This window comes from Odocoileus virginianus, chromosome 28 (genome assembly GCF_023699985.2).
Source record: "Odocoileus virginianus isolate 20LAN1187 ecotype Illinois chromosome 28, Ovbor_1.2, whole genome shotgun sequence".
In the NCBI taxonomy this organism is placed as follows: domain Eukaryota; kingdom Metazoa; phylum Chordata; class Mammalia; order Artiodactyla; family Cervidae; genus Odocoileus; species Odocoileus virginianus.
In genome coordinates this window covers 6,404,108-6,420,400 of record NC_069701.1, presented here as the reverse complement: position 1 = coordinate 6,420,400, position 16,293 = coordinate 6,404,108, and the positions used below count along the sequence as shown (strand labels likewise).

Sequence of the window (16,293 nt, the reverse complement as noted above, 5' to 3'; positions counted from 1 at the left end):
CTTTCCAAGTCACATTTCCCTCACCCTCAATGTAGGGTTAAGCATCTCTCTTTAATCGTGTTGTTGAGAGGATATAGTAATGCACAGAAAGCAAAAGAAATGGTAGCCGTGTGTGGTAGGCAGAAAAGTGGCCCCAGAGATGTCCACACCCTCATCTCTGGAACTTATGGATACCTTATCACAAAGGACATCACTGGACTTGCATGCTATTAAGACAGAGCAAGATAAACAGCTGTCAGTGGTAGGCTGGAGCTGCTGGGAAGAATTTATATCACAGACATTATCAAATGCTACAACCAGACATTTTTCCCCCCCAGAGAGCCTGTCGTTAAACATTTCCAACACACCCATCAGTTGGTTTGCAACTAGTCAAGCAGTCTGACTCTCCCCAAAGGGTATCAAGGTCAGGAGAAATAGCTGTTAAACTAACCCCTTCTTAGGTGCAAAGCAATTTTAATTATCTCTTCTAATCCTTACAGCTGCTCTATAATAAAAGAGATAGCATTTTGGTCATTTTACATAAACAAAGTGAGGTTTAGAAACATGAGCTGATTGTCCGAGGTTACACCACCTGATAAGAGCCAGGGCTCTCATAGATATCCTGATGCTGAAGCACCTGCTTTTTTTTTTCCTTTTTACACTGATGTCCAGCACGTTGTGTGGTATATCACTGTACTGAATGAATGCGTTGAATAAAAGATTATCTGTGTCAACCAGTTTTGGAGCAGAAGAAATAGAAAACAGTTTTCCTTAGCCAGTTTAACTCTCTAGAAGAAAGGGCCTTACTGTAAAATGAGAATGAGATACCTATCTCAAAACTAACCCCATGGAATAGGAAAAGAGAAGTGTCTTCCCAGGAGTGCCTTTGTGTGCCAAGTGTGACCAAATCACATTCATTATCTCCTTTAAGGCAAACAAAAACCCAGCAGGTTTACAATTACCATCTTCCTTTACATAAAAATGAGACTCTGAGAAGCTAAACAACTTTCCCAGTTCTTGTGGTCAGTGAGTGACTTTGAGATTCAAACCCAAGTATGTCTGACTCCAACATCCACCTTATCCTACCGGCTCTACCAAGAAAAAACTGTGAGTCTGTAAGGCGAGTGCAGAGAAAAAGAGAGCGAGCCGGGCAGTCAGGCAAGAAAAGGAAATTTATTAGAGGGAAAAGAGAGGCTGACTGGCTCTGAAGGAGAACCTGCGTTCTCCCTTTCTGACGGGAGTCCTTTTTATAACCCACCAATGAAAAACTCTCTGAATGGATGGGAATCTGGTGATCTCCCAGCTTTGAGAAGATAGGCACCAGTGAGTTAACAGGATGCCATTCGGGAAATTTGGTCAGTCTCATAGACCACTGTGATTTATTGTTTGCGAGGTCGACACAATGAGCCATCTTATCAATGAGACCCCATGTGGGTCCTATCAGTCTTAAGTGTCAACTGAAAGGAAAAAAAAAAAGCACAACCTAAAAGCTGAGAATTATGTTTTATTTGGTGGACATAATTGGGGACTTAAGCCCGAAACACAGCCACTCAAGATAGTGCTAAGGGACTGCTTTGAAAAAATAAAGGAGAAGCTAGGATATACAGGGGTTTTTGCAACAAAGACCAGGCAGTTGGAACATTAAATGATCACTGTTAAAGAAAACCAGGTATCTCAATTAAAGAATTTAGCGTTTTTCTATATGCCGGAAGATTCAAGAGACTGGGCTCATTGAAATCACTCCTTTGATAAACACCTCGACCACCTGGGGCCAGTGCCCTGGGCTTTGTCGTCCTGAGTCTCCTCAGGCTGCACCCTCAGGTGTGGCTGTAGCTGCTGCCAGCTAGATGGTGGGCATCCTGTTTCTAGCCTGAGGTCCCCCAAGGCTCATCGTTGGGCCACTGTAATGTGATGACTTGACAGCTGCAATATTCTTTGTAGACTGATATGGCAGGCAACAGTTTTTCACTGACATTAGTTACTCACTGCTGTTCTGGCCACTCTTACCTTCTTCTTTCTTCAGGGGCCCAAACAGAAATTTATTATTTAATTTGTCAGAAACTGACTAGCATTTGTCATGTGCTCTACAGAGTACTCTACCTGTAGTGTGATGTGCAGAAAATATTTGAAAAGTAATAGAAAGTGATGTTTAACAGCAAGATTTAGTCTGAAAATCTGGGTTAAAACTATGCTCCTTCTAGTGGTATTTTGTTACTGCTGTTGTTGTTCAGTTGCTAAGTCATGTCTGACTCTTCGAGACTCTATGAACTACAGCACATCAGGCTTCCCTGTCCTTCACTATCTCCCTGAGTTTTCTCAAACTCTTATTGAGTCGGTGACGGCATCCCTCTCATCTCTGTCTCCCACTTCTCTTGCCCTCAATCTTTCCCAGCATCAGGGTCTTTTCCAATAAGTCAGTTCTTCACATCAGGTGGCCAAAGTATTGGAGTTTCAGCTTCAACATCAGTCCTTCAAATGAATAGTCAGGGTTTATTTCCTTTACAATTGACTGGTTTGATCTCACTGCTGTTTAGGGGACTCTCAAGAGTCTTCTCCAACACCACAATTCAAAAGCATCAGTTCTTTGGCGCTCAGCCTACTTTATGGTCCAACTTTCACATCCATACATGAATACTGGAAAAACCATAGCTTCGACTATATGGACATTTGTTGGCAAAGTGATGTCTCTGCTTTTCAATATGTTGTCTATGTTTGTCATAGCTTTTCTTCCAAGAAGCAAGTGTCTTTTAATTTCTTGGCTACAGTCACCATCTGCAGTGATTTTGGAGCCCAGAAAAATGAAATCTGTCACTGTTTCCACTTTTTCCTAGTGGTATGAATTTGAGAAAAGTATGTAATCTCTCTAAGCATCATTTCATTTTCTGTAAAATTAGGAAAATAATAACTATTTGGCAAGACTGGTTGCTGGGATTAAGGGATATAATATATGCTATAACACAATATTTGAAGGACAGTAAGATCTCAAAAAAATTGAAGATAGCACATGGATGAAGGGAGAGAGCAAACTCATGAACGGATCCCAAGATTATGTGGAACAATTTGAACGACGTTTATTATCACAGGTCAATTTTATGTAATGAGGAAATATAAGCATAATAATAATACAAGCAAAAATATAATGATAAAAGCAAAGCCAGTTTGACTCTTCTAACTTTGGTCTAAGAATCTCACAGTTGTTACTTTTCCATATAATACTCTTCCCTTGCACATATTATGTAATATAGTCCTTGTAACATTTCTGAAAAAAAACTGTTATCTCCAGTTTTATAAAAGCAGCACACAGAAACCAGGAAATCTTTCCATGCTAACAGTAGCTAAAGTAGCAGCATATAGGTTTGAACCCAAGTTTTTCTGAACCCAGAGCTCATACTCTACTACATCATTATGTGACACTATCTCATACTATATGTGTGTGTGCATATTTGTTTTTCTGTTATTTTTGCTGCTAGAATATGCTATTTTCTTTGCTATATACCATAAGGGCAGGTATTATACCTCTCCTCTATACTGTCAGTTTTTAGAGAATTTCATAATATTAGAGGCATAGTGAGTGATTTATTGGTTCTATTAACTGTATAAAAATTATAAATGATAGAAAATAATTTTTTATTTAAGAAAGATTTTTTAAAAGACATTCTACATACAGAACACTACACTACATATTAGATTTGCAGAGGTGAAGAAGTAAAAGTATCTGCCTTCTAAGAGCTCACAATCTGGTATAATTATGGAGAATCACCTCCATGTAAGAGGAGGTGATTACTTAACTACCTTAATTACCTTAATTAAGTAATTACATTACTTAACTATGTAATACAAAAAACTATAAAACCATGCAATCTTAGGGCTAGAAAAGACTCTGAAGTTCATATGCAGTTGACCTTTGAACAGCATGGGTTTGAACTGTGTGGGGCCACTTACACACAGATTTTCTTAGGTATGCACTACAGTACTACATGAACTATGTACAGTTTATTGAATCTGCAAACAAGGAGCTGTGGATACGGAGAGCCAACTATCAAATTATATGCATTGATTTTTGACTGTCAAAGCTAAGAAATCTTATATTTTCTTCTTTAACCATACATAAGTATTTTATGTTGTGCCTAGGTCAATTATGGGCTTCTCTGGTGGCTCAGACATAAAGCATCTGCCTGCAATGCAGGAGACCCAGGTTTGGTCCCTGGGTTGGGAAGATTCCCTGGAGAAGGAAATGGCAACCCACTCCAGTATTCTTGCCTGGAAAACCCCATGGATGGAGGAGCCTGGTAGGCTACAATCCATGGAGTCACAAACAGTTGGACACGACAGAGCGACTTCACTTCACTTTCACTAGGTCAATTATAAAAGCTGAATTATAATTTGGATGTATTTTAGCTAGAGTCACCAGGAGTTGCTTATTAGATGTGGAATGTGAAGAGTGGCATCAAGGCTGTCTCTAAGAGTTTTGGCTGGAGCCACTGCAAAGATGTAGTTGCTACCAAATGAGATGGGGATGGGCTGAGGATGGAGATCTGGAGTGAATACATGATGCTTATATTTTATTATATTGAATTTAAGATTGTTAAACCTCTGAGAGAAGATATCTCATGGAAATATATGCAACTGAGCCTGTTTGGTGAACTGAGTATATAATTGGAAATTATTCAAATAATCTAACATATATAATAAATACATTTGAGAAAAGATACATAATAAAAATGTACAAATTTGAACCTTCAAAAATGTTTAATCATAGTGTACAATTATGCAAAAATAGTTCATTGCAAAGACAAGTCAATAATTTTTTAAAGACTAATTTTATTTTTATATGCAATTGAGAAGCAGCTGAAAAATTAAAACAATATATTTTAAAATATGGATAAAAAAATTAATTACCCATGGAGGAAATATGTGTAAGATGTACACTGGAAACTGAAAAACATGATTGAGAGGTTAATGGTAGCAGAATATGCCACCCCAAAATAAGCTTCTTTGTCATAAGGATTTTGGGGGTTGATTATTTTGACAAACAGCAGACACAGAAGAGGCTCTGAACACAGGGCAGAAATTACTCTTTTGTAGGAAATTTGCATTTGTAAAGGAAATATCCATTTGTAAGGGAGCGTTCCTCTCAGTACCAGGAGGAGGATAATTAAATCAAACAGAATTTTATCTATGGGGAAGGCACCAACCTGAATCAGTGGAAAAAACATGACCTTGATTATCATGCTTTTCCTGGTAACTCTTCTGCAACCTTTTTCCCCATACCTCTCCTCCCACAAGATACACACCTTTCTTCTTTTGTCTTTAGTCAAAGATAGTACTTTAAGTCAGAGTTCTAAGTCACCCCAGAGAGTTACTCATCTTTCCCTGGCTATCTTTCATAAATACATGAGATATACATGGTAATAAATCTGTTTGTTTTTCTCATATTAATCCATCTTTTATTACAGGGGGTCTTAGTCAAGAACTAAGAAAGGTAGGAGAAAAATTATTTTTCCTTCCCAACATACCTCTACTGCTTAAGTATCCCTTGAAACTTACCTAACCCTCAGTCCATTTGTCACCAGACGAAGAAACTTTCTAAACTTCACACCATATCCCTGTTATTTACCTGTTTAGTGGACTTCCATGAATTATTTAATCCATATAATAAAGCCTAGCCTCTTCAGAATGACATGGAAAGCTTTCAAAATTCTCATTTTCTTTCAACTTCATCTCTCCCTGTGTTGTGCTTAACCACTCAGTAGTGTCCAACTCTCTGCGACCCCATGGACTCCACTGTCCCGCCAGGCTCCACTGTCCATGAAATTCTCCAGGCAATACTGGACTGGGCTGCCATCCTCTCCTCCAAGGGATCTTTCCAACCCAGGAATTGAACCCAGGTCTCCTGCATTGCAGGTGGATTCTTTACTGTCTGAGCCACCAGGAAAGCCCAAATAGGCTGGGCTTGTCATGAATTCAAATTTCCTATCATTTCCTGAATCACAGAAGTTCTTTTCTACTCTGTGCTTTCCACACAAATATTTTTCTGTGTTAAAAAATATTTTCCCTTTCTACTTGGAAATTTCCAATTTATGTTTAAGGGAAAAAAATTATTCATTGATGAATTCATTCACTTATTGAGTAGTCACTGTGTGTCAGGTATTGAACTACTATATCCGAACTAGTATATCCTATCCAGGTTCAATGCAAAATGAAATCATGGGGCCTCTTGCTAAAAAAATTAATGTGAATGTCAAGAGAGCAACAGAAAAACATTAAAGCCAGAATGAAGCCCTTCTAATTTTTGCACAGGTCACATGCTCATAAGCCAGCCCTGATCTCCTCTCTCATTTAGACTGTTGTCAAGAAATAATAGTTCAGTGATTGGGCAGAGTCTCAGTTCCTTCTTTCTTACTGAAGACTGAGTCTTTCATACATCAGGAAACATTACACTGGCAAGCTTTCAAGCCTCATGATTCTTAAAGAGTTTTAATTTCTAAAGGTGACTGGATCCTCTTCTAGTTCTTGTTTAGAAATACGCTGGGAAGGGGTTTGGTTGGCCTACCTAAGACCAATCAGCTGTGACCAAGAGGCAGAGAGCTGAGCACAGAACATCCCCCAACAAACACAAGAGACCACTCAGTGGAGCAGGGGTGAGGCGTGAGGGAGGAAGAAGCAGTTCTGCAGAGAAAGGACATGCTAGTCCGAGAGTAAAGAGGTACCATTAGACACTCAAAAACAGTATTTTTTTTTTGGCCAGACCTTGCAGCTTACAGGATGCTAGTTTCCCAACTAGGGATTGAACCTGTCCTTTGGCATTGAGAGCACCACTGGGTCACCATGGAATTCCCACTAGCCATTTTAATGGTGGTGATGATAATTACCTTCATGATATACTATACACCACAGATTCCTTATGAGTAGTTCCACCATATTATGCACCAGGAGTGAAACTACTGATTTAAATGTGCTGCTTCTTAAAGAGATCACTGTGAGATACAGATGTACCTCAATGATTTGAACACAAATTCTGCTGTACTGGTTAAAGAAATACCCTTGGCACTTTATTGTTTTGCCTGGTAGCAATGATATTCATTTCATATTAAAATTTGGAACAACAGTATTAAAATAACATCCAGTATGTCTGCTATTGTGTGGGAAGTATGCTGGATGACATATATGAAATATATTTTCATATGTATTACTGAATATTATATATATATAATATACACACTACATATATACATATATGTGTTCATTTACTCACCAAAAGAGAAGAAATATAAAATATTTAATATTATGAAGGAGCTAGGACCATAAACATATTGAATTTCCTTTCTTTGGAAAAAGAAGGGGTTAAGTAGCCCTGATTACAAATGAGCCATCTAGAACAGCCACCTTAATCACCAATGTATTAAGTCATCTCAATTTCTATAAAAGAAATGTGTTTTTCCAGCACCTTCTTGGCCTCATTTTGTAGGGCTGATGGAGTTCAACAGAAATGGTTACTTGGAAAACAGACTGAGTTTGTTTAAAGAGAAGAATAAAAAGCACCCTCGGGTGTGAACTGGCGGTGAACTGCTTTAGTGAGGAACCTGAGGAAAGAAAGCAGCTTGTCTGACTTATGAGTGTGGTTGCTAAACTGAAGGCATGAAACATCCTTGATGGATCAGATGAGAGTCACACACAGTACAGATGATGGGCAGGTGGGGATAATACTTAAACATCTCTCTTTCCTTGGTGTCAGATACGGCATACAGATTTGGAAAGGGGCAGGGGTTGTAAGGAAATGTAGGGAATATAGGTTTGTGCTCCTTCCAGGAGGTGCCCAGAGTTGGGGGTGGGGGGCACTTTGATTCCTTAACCCTTTGCTTTGAGGAGCAAGAGAAGAGGGGGTAGCAGGGACTCATGAAACTTGTTTCATTGCAAGTATGTGATGAGCAACTTAAAAAGTTTTTTAAATTTATTTCTCCCAACCTCTCAGAAAACAAAGGACTACTGGTCCCACTTCATGGATGAGCAGGTGAGGCACACAGGTAAACAATGGGGGGTCTCTGACTGCTTCTGCGGCACCACCCAGCTTCACAACGGGCGAGTGTGCCTGACCCTGCTCTGGCGTGTGTATACTTCCAATCCACACAGCACACACGGTTTGAAGGCTGACTTTGTGCAGGCCACTGGGCCACACAGAAATGAAACACAGAGTGTATGGACAACCTAGTTGAGAAGACAGACTCATATTTACTATTCCCAAGGTAAAGCAGACTGTGATGAGTGCTATAAAGCGGGTACAAACCAAGTCTTCGAAAGGAACATTTCTTGTACACACTATTCCCGTGTAGGTATTTGTGCCTTGAAAGTGAAAGTGTTAGTCACTCAGTCACGTCTGTCTCTTTGCAGCCCCATGAACTGTAGCCCGCCAGGCTCCTCTGTCCATGGAATTCTCCAGGCAAGAACAGTGGAGTGTGTTGCCATTCCCTTCTCCAGGGGATCTTCTCGACCTGGGGATCGAACTCAGGTCTGCATTGCAGGCAGAGTCTTTGGCATCTGAGACACCTTGGAACATGTTATTTGGCCCCCTTCCCCTCTACATGATTTTAAAGTCAGCTGCCTGCATGACTACTGCTGAGTCACATACTCCGTGATCTTCCATTTCCACTGACATTCAGAAGGTGATCATGGCAAGGGCCATTAAATCCTTCTCCAGACACCTTTTGAAAGAGCCTCTGAAACTCTAGATCACAAGACGTCTATACCAAAAGTGTTACATTATGAGAAGGCAAAAATCTAGTTAGAAATCAGGAGAGGCAGTGTTTGCTGGAATCTGGGTCAACTCATGTAGGAGGAAGAAAACCATTTCAAATTGGATGTAGACACATCACATCAAACATACTGCTCTCTGCTGAGGGTTATGAGAAGATTCAGTCTCCAACTTTCCATAAAAACTATACAAAGCAAGTCTTCCGTGGGTGTTGAACTAGGGGACAGAAAAAGTAGAGTGAATTATTTGTCTTCTCAACAGGTATTTCCAGGGAGTGGGAAAGAGAGGAGGCATCTCTAAGTCAGACAGACATGGGTTCAGATCCCAGACGTGCACATCACATAAGTGACTTATCCTACAGACCCTCAATTCCCTCCTTTGCAATCCAGGACTGGTGCTATCTCTGTCAAATATCTTTATGAATATTAAAGAGCCTAGTATGTATAAAGTATGCAGCAAAGAGCCTGGTACATACTAGACTCTCAAAAGAGCTTGCATATTCCTCTGCTCTGTATTCAGTTGATTTCATCCTATTCCAATTGCTTTGGGCACAAGAATGATTCATTAATAGTTTACTTCTTACAAAAAGACTCCATACACATCTTTTACTTGAAGCCTATCTTACTGATCTTGTTTTTCCTTTTTAAGTCCACACATCTGAGGCACTGAGAGTATTTTTACTACCAGTTGGGGAATTTTATACTTTTAAAGTATGTAGAATGAACATAAATAAATATGCATTTAAAACAATTATTCAAACTTGCCCCCAAACTGAGAACCATAAACTAAAATCTGCATTCTTCTTGGTAACCTCTCCCACATGTCCAAAATCATGGGGCAGCCAATATGCCTACAGACCTGACCCTGAAGCTCTACTTGCTGACACTTTTATTAAAATTCCGCTTGGAAAGGCTGTAAATATTTTATCATTGTAGGTTTTTGCAAACACCGATATTTTATGCCTCTAGCAATCTCCAGTTTCTAAATATTTCATCTTCTTGGGTAGCATGCAATATCTGAAATGAAGTTCTGCTGCCAAATTTCCCAAATCTTAAAAACCTGTAGTTCTTGAAATTAATACTGATTAGTGTTAGGATACATATTTTTGTAATCTCCTCTGTAGATTTGGTATCATTGTTCTCTTTTAATGAAACTGATGGAAGGATTTATCCCCCAAATTTTCAGAACAAATGCATACATTTGCCTAAATTTTACAGAGAATTGTAAAGCACCAGTCCATTCGCAATTGCTTTTACGAGCTGAGAATGAAGATACAGATCCAGAATTCATCCAAAGGCAAACTACCCTTCCAAAGTGAATGCCTCGAATGGTGTCCACTTCTATTTTTAATACCCAGAAGAAAAGACGTCTTCAAAAGTCTCAGCACCAGTGGAAAATAAAGCCTTTCTTTCTTTCCAAGACAAAGGCAGAAAAGCAGAGTGATCAGGATGCTAGAACTGAGTTAGGGTCTGACCAAAAGAGAAAAAGAAGGTGGAATCTGAGACAGACATGAGTCAGAATCCCTGTCATGATATGACTACAAGCAGCCACCAAGAGTCTGGAAGGATTGGCACTCGAAACTGTATCTATTTGCCACCTCAGGATTGAATGATCTTTAATTTTTTTGTCTATGAATCTAGGTTACATTCACTAGAGGGAAAAAAGAAAAACATTCCAACTATTCAACTGGAGAGATGAATAACCTCTAAAAGCTACCAACTCAGTGAAAATGTCAGTCACTCAGTTGTGTCCCACTCTTTGAGGCCCTATGGACTGTAGCCCGCCAGGCTCCTCTGTCCATGAAATTCTCCAGGTAAGAACACTGGAGTGGGTTGCCATGCCCTTCTCCAGGGGATCTTCCCAGCCTGGGGATCAAACCTGGGTCTTCTGCATTGCAGGCAGGTTCTTTACCATCTGAGCCACCAGGGAAGCCCCAACAACTCTGCAGAGATGGTAAAAACTGTGACTAGCTGAAATGAACATCTGACCTTCTCCGGGGAAAGGCCTCACCAGGTATATGAATTCACTCAGTGCCTGTTCTTCAAATGCACTACTTTCACTTCCCCAATATACCATGCTGCACCAACTGCAGGGCCTTTGCACATGCTGTTACCTTCAGGGAAAAAACCTTTTCTTCCTCACCCCTTGCCTTCTACTCTTTCCCCCTAATAACACAGCTGGTCACCTTCATATCTCAGACCAGTCAACTCTATAGAGTCACTTTCCCTGAACTTCCTCAAGATACAAAATCACTTATTGAGAGTACAAACCTCAGGTGCAACTTCACATTTGCTTTCAATTTTGAAAATGAACAAGGGCCTCCTTTCTAGATTCTGGACCCTACAACAGCAGAGGCCTGTCTGGTTTTGCTCAGGATCGTATCTTCAGCATTATGCTTAACAACTGGCACACACTGGGTACTGAATAAATATTTAAGAACTGCATCAATGAATAAAATGTCACAGGTTTCAACACTCATTGTTTCCAAGGTTCTAGCAAGGCATACTGTTATATCATGGAGTTCTTTTTTTCTTAGTTTAGTAGGGTGGGGAATGCAAGTTTTTCACCAGTTCCCAACTATGCCTCTGGGTTTTTTTAAGAGCTCCTTACTTGAATAAAGGTGGTAATAATTTCTGTTACTATTTTCCACAAGACAGAATGGCAGGAGAAGGTACCAAGGATGTGATCACAAGACAAACCAGAAGCTCCTCACGCAGTAAGGACCACGAGGCTCCCCAGTATGGCAGGACCCAGATACAACCCCTACTGATGCCTGCTATTGCACTTTGGGGCTTACATGGTGGCTCAGAGTGTAAAGAATCTGCCTGCAATGTAGGAAACCTGGATTCAATCCCTAGGTTGGGAAGATTCCCCGGAGAAGGGAATGGCTACCCACTCCAGTATTCTTGTCTGGAGAATCCCATGGACAGAGAAGCCCAGCAGGGGTCACAAAAGTCCCAGCAGAAGTCCATGGGGTTGCAAAAAGTCAGGCACAACTGAGCAACACATACACTCACAGACACACACATTGCACTTTTAGTTTTATTGCTTCCTACTAAGGTATTTTGTCCCAAGGCTTTTATTTCTAATGCAAATATTCTCAGAAATGGTGTTGTTGTTGCTATCACTTAGGCAGGAATTAAGTTATCTGTGTAAATTTGTTGATACTAGATATTGGCGTGGAGGGAGATGATAAGTGGGGCACTTCAACACTGAAATGCGCTCCTTGAGCAAAGAATAAGGTGCCCACTGCTGAGGATATTCCAGTGAAGCTAACTGTCTACTTGTAAAGAACCCTGTGGAGGGGATCACTGCACTGGCCGCATAAGTGGAGGGGAGGACTAAGATTTCCTCTGACTCTCAGATGCTATGAGCTTCTGGCACATTTCTGATGAACTGGAAAGGAATGTCTTTCAAACGCATATGAAAGGCGTGGGGGAAAGGCACTGTCTGGTACAAGTCTGGAAAAAGACATGTGCTGGCCAAATGACTTTGGCAGAAACTTAACTTTTTAAGCCTGTTTCCTTTTCTTAATAATGGCTTTTGAAGGATTTGGAAATCATCAAAGAGGACACATGCTATAAAATTTTACATGAACTATGTTGTACTATACATGTGGGGTTTTTTTGCTACCGTTACATCAAGAAAAGCTCCTACATCTTCATTGCTTTATGATTTCCATGGGCTGAAAGGAAAATTTCAGGACAAGTAGCATCAGGGAAGGAACACAATTATTCTTCTCTATCCCAGTGTCCTAAAAGGCAGAGATAGGGTCGAGTCATCCAGGGATGGTGTGCCTGAAGACAGAAACACTGAGATGAGTTGTGAGAGACAAACGAAGCTGGAGTAAGGTGCGGCTGCACTGCACTTGGTCCTGCCGACTCTCTGAGACCCCACGGACTGAAGCCCACCAGGCTCCTCTGTCCATGGAACTTTCCAGGCAAGAACACTGGAGTGGGTTGCCATTTCCTTCTCCACGGCATCTCCCTTACCCAGGGATCAAACCCACATCTCTTGTGTCCCCTGCGTCAGCAGCTGGATTGTTTACCACTGTGCCACCTGGGAAGTCTTCCACGTAAGTAAGCTGGGCATGAACTAAAACCTTCTAAACTAAAACTGTGTAATAGAGCAGCACATGCCAAGGTCCAGAGCCTACCTTCATCCCCCACGAACATTCCAGTGTTAGTCCAGCGGAGACTGACGCAGAGGAACCGAGACCCCACTGACTTTCTAGGACCCCCCACAGCTGGAATTCCGTTTCCAGGAAGAATGTTTATATCTTGGTCAGGTCATAATGCGTAAAATCCATAAGATTGCTCACAAAACAACAACAAATAACATTTAAGTGAAGTGTCTAAAGGTGGTATCGGTCCATTCTCGAACATTCATCTTACCAGCTTAGAAACTTGCTCCAAAGGTCACCTTTACACTGGAGTGTAATTGCTCTGCAATGTTGTGTTAGCTTCTGCTGTACCACAGCATGCATCAGTCTTACGTCTACATATGCCCGCTCCCTACTGAGTCTCCCTTCCAGCCCCCATCCCACCCCTCTAGGTTGTCACAAGGCACTGGGTTGAGCTCTTGAGCTATGAAGCAGCTTCCCACTAGCTGTCTATTTTACAAGAGGTAGCGTGCATCTTCAGTGCTACTCTCTCAGCTCGTCCCACCCTCTCTGTCCCCCACATCCAGTCCATTCTCTACACCTGCGTCTCTATTGCTGCCTGCAAATAGGTCCATTAGTTCCTTTCTTCTAGATTCCATATATATGCATTAACATATATTTGTTTTTCTGGCTTACTTCACTCTGTATGACAGACTCGAGGTTCATCCACATCGCTACAAATGATCCAATTTCATTCCTCTTTTTGGCTGAGGAATATTTCACTGGATATATGTACCACATCTTTTTTATCCATTAATCTGTCAATGGACATCTAGGTTGCTTCCACATCCTGGCTTTGTAAATAGTCCTGCAATGAACACTGAGGTACATGTCTTTGAGTTATGGTTTTCTCAGGGTTTGTGCCCAATAGTAGGAATGTTGGGTCATATGGTAGTTCTATGCTTAGTTTTTAAGGCATTTCCATACTGTTCTCCATAGTCACTTTATCAATTTACATTCCCATCAACACTGTAAAAGCCTCTTCTCCACACCCTCTCACCTTTTGTCAAACACATCACTATCCCTAATGTTTACCTAATTTTAATCTCTCCCATGTTCTCTGACCCACTGTTGCAGAGAAAAAAAAGAGGAGGAGGAGGAAGAGGAGGGGAAGAGGAGGGGGAAGAGAAAGAAGAAAAGAGGGGGTTAGTGAAGAGCTGCTAGTGTTTCTCCTTTTCACCCTTATTCTCTCATGCATATTTTTCTCTTACTTCATTAATTCCCATCCAAATCCTTCCTGTTACACTCAGTAGAAAGCTCATTTCATTTCTAAATACCTCCTTTGAATCCTCAAAATTTATGCAAATTTTTTCTATACATCCAACACCAACTAAATCATACCTTTCCGGATGTGTTTCCTCTGGCTTATTTGTGCTTTCACCCTCCGTAAATCATGTCTGCACATGGAACACAGGGGCTTTCCAAACCGCCGATGCTTGGGCCTTACTTCCAGAGATGAGGGTTTAATTGCCTGGGGTGTGCTCCTTCCATAAATATTCATTAAAAGCATCCCAAGTGATTCATGTGCACTAAGAGCTATTAATAAAAACCACGGCAGACTGATTCCAGGGCAAGGTTATCATACGTATCTGTGTTTTTCTGATTCTAGCACCTAACATGGTCTCAGTAAATGCTTGCTGAATTAACTACAAGTCCAGCCTATTTTGTTGTTCCTTGATTCTACAGCATTTCATGGGGTTCCCATTTCAACTTTCAGAGTTGTTTTGGAGAGTGTGGAACACAACGTTCCATCAGGAAAGTGTAAACTCTTCTCCCTAATGAATTTTATCCTTCCATTGGTCTCATTCAACTCTTATCAACAACAGTTCTATAAACATCAGCCTGAAAGCACATGGAAGCATATTTCCCAAGGCTGCTAAGCCATTCTTTCTCCTCTGCCCCAAGAGAACAACAGATATACTGACCTACAATAATGTTAATAAGCCACAGAAGGTCAGGGATTCTGAGAGAGGAGTAAATTCCACACATTCAAACTTAACAGTTAATTATCCCAGAATAAAGTAATAACCTAAACTGTACTTAATGCTAGAAATCTTAAAAGTGTCATCCTGTTACAGAAAATATTTTAGGACACTAATGATCATAATCAGGCAGGAAAGTCCTTTAGCTCATGGGCCAACCAAAACTATCTTAATGTTTGAGAATGTGGCGTGGCTTATGTAGCATCTAGAATCACTTGCTGCATTGAATATGGTATTGTTTTGCTGATTTTTCCTTTTTCACCTCAAGTCACGTGAGAAATTTCATGCAAAGGGAGGATAGGGCTCAACAAAGGTATCAACACAGCAAAGTACAAAAAACTACTTTATAAAATTTATTGGTATTAAGTTGTTCATGAATTTTGTTATATTCTTTTTAATGACTGTAGCATATACCTACAGTGATACACTTGTCTGTTACTCATATTGGTGAATGTTTTCATTCTTGATTTATCTTTCTAAGGGTTTATTATCATTAATACTTTCAAAGAACCAACTTTGGCTTTGTTAATTTTCTCTATTGCTTTCTACTATGAATTTCTGTTGTCATCTGTAGTATCTCTTCTTTCTTGTTACTTTTAAGAATTTTTTCCTTAGCTTGCAATATTTAAAATGGGCATTGATGTCACTTTGTTTATCTTGCTTGGGGCTTGTTGAATCTTGGATCTATGAGCTTGTATTCTATATGAAATCTGAAAAATTTTAATCATTGTTTCCTTCTCTATTTTTCTCATACATTGCCTCTCTCTACCCCTAAGCTCTTTCTTTGCTTCTTCCAGGACTCCAATTACACATCTTACTACTTGTTACTGTCCCATAGTTCATCAAGATTCTTTTCTTACTCCTCCTCATTTAAGATTTAATCATTTCTATTCCCGTCTTCAAGGTCACTGATACATTTTTTTCTACAGTTTATTATTTACTTACAAGTTTATTGCTGGGAAAGATTGAGGGCAGAAGAAGAGGACAACAGAGGATGAGATGATGGTTAGATGGCATCACCGACTCAATGGACATGAGTTTGGGAAAACTCCAGGAGCTAGTGATGGACAGGGAGGCCTGGCGTGCTGCAGTCCATGGGGTCGCAGAGTCGGACACGACTGAGTGACTGAACTGAACTGATCTGATGAACTTTTTTCAGATATTACTTCTTTCAATACCAAAAAGCTTATTTTTTTCTCTTTTATAGTTTCCATTTTTTTCCACTACAATACTTTTATCTGTTCCCTCCTTATTCTCATTTACTCCTTTAAGTTCTTATTTCTGTTTAGAATGCCTATTCTTAATCATTGTCCCCTTTCCTATTTCTTTTAACTTGGTCTTTTTCGTCTTGATTTGTAATATTTTAAAGTAGAATCAAGACATTAGTTCTTTGATACATGTTGCAAATAGTATTACCTTTT

General features: G+C 40.1%; 1 long non-coding RNA gene across 1 annotated transcript in view; it reads right to left on the bottom strand.

Annotated features, from left to right (window-relative positions):
- The window catches only part of LOC110129026 (uncharacterized), a 36,959-nt gene extending 23,998 nt beyond the window's left edge, over window positions 1-12,961 (bottom strand). The window contains exon 1 of the long non-coding RNA XR_002311363.2: window positions 12,885-12,961. This is a non-coding gene — a long non-coding RNA (uncharacterized lncRNA). The remainder of the gene's footprint in view (window positions 1-12,884) is intronic.
- Between the last annotated feature and the right edge of the window lie 3,332 nt (window positions 12,962-16,293).